Below are 1,026 nucleotides of genomic sequence, written 5' to 3'. Positions count from 1 at the left end.
CGGGACCGCACCTGCGGTCAAGGCGCCGCATCCGCGAACTCCACTTAATTCCCCAGCTTCCGTACCTGCGCTCCAGGCCTCGTACATGCGGGCTTGCTGGTGCGGCCTAATTCTTCGCGCCTGCTCTCCAGCCTTGGCCTCACATTTTTCCGCATCTGGCAGTAAATTCTCGCGCCTGCAAAAGCACACCTGCGCGTTTCCTCCACTTCTGCGAAGCCTGCCCAGCATTCCCCTTTCCGCATCTGCGCCCCAGGTTTCTCACCTACGGGATCGTAGATGTGACCTCCAACTCGCACCTGCGCATCCTGCCTAGCCCAGCATTGCCCGCACCTGCGAACTCCCCACGCGCACCAGCGGCCTCACACCTGTGACTCTTTTTTTCGCAGGTGCGAAAATAGCAATAGCAGCAGCTTCAGCTGCATTTTCCATCTTCGACAAATATGTTAACCACCCGGAATCACCCCGAGGCCTTTGGGACCTCAACCAAAAATACCAACAAGTCATATATCAACATAACAACTTAGTCAAACCTTCGAATCACTCAAAACAACATCAAATCATCAAATTACCCTCGGACTCAAGCCTAAGAACTTCTAAATTTTCAAATTAGGCAACTGATGCCGAAACCAACCAAACCACGTCCGAATGACCTCAAATTTTCACATACATCACAAATGACACTACGAACCTACCACAACTTTCGGAATTCCATTCCGACCCCGATATCAAATTTTCCACGGCCAACCAAAATTGCCAAATTTCCAATTTCGCCAATTCAAGCTTAATTCTATCACGGACCTCTAAATCACATTATGGACATACTCCTAAGTCCAAAATCACCTAACGGAGCTAACGGAACCATCGGAATTCAAATTTGAGATCGTTTATACATAGGTCAACATCCAATTGACTTTTCCAACTTTAGATTCATAGGGCTATAACTCTCGAAACGACCGTCCGGGTCGTTATATCCTCCCCCTCTTAAACATTTGTTCGCCCTCGAACGGGCCTAGAAACATACCTGGA

The sequence above is a fragment of the Nicotiana tabacum genome, chromosome 15 (genome assembly GCF_000715075.1).
Source record: "Nicotiana tabacum cultivar K326 chromosome 15, ASM71507v2, whole genome shotgun sequence".
NCBI lineage: Eukaryota > Viridiplantae > Streptophyta > Magnoliopsida > Solanales > Solanaceae > Nicotiana > Nicotiana tabacum.
Note: the sequence above shows the minus strand (reverse complement) of the source record.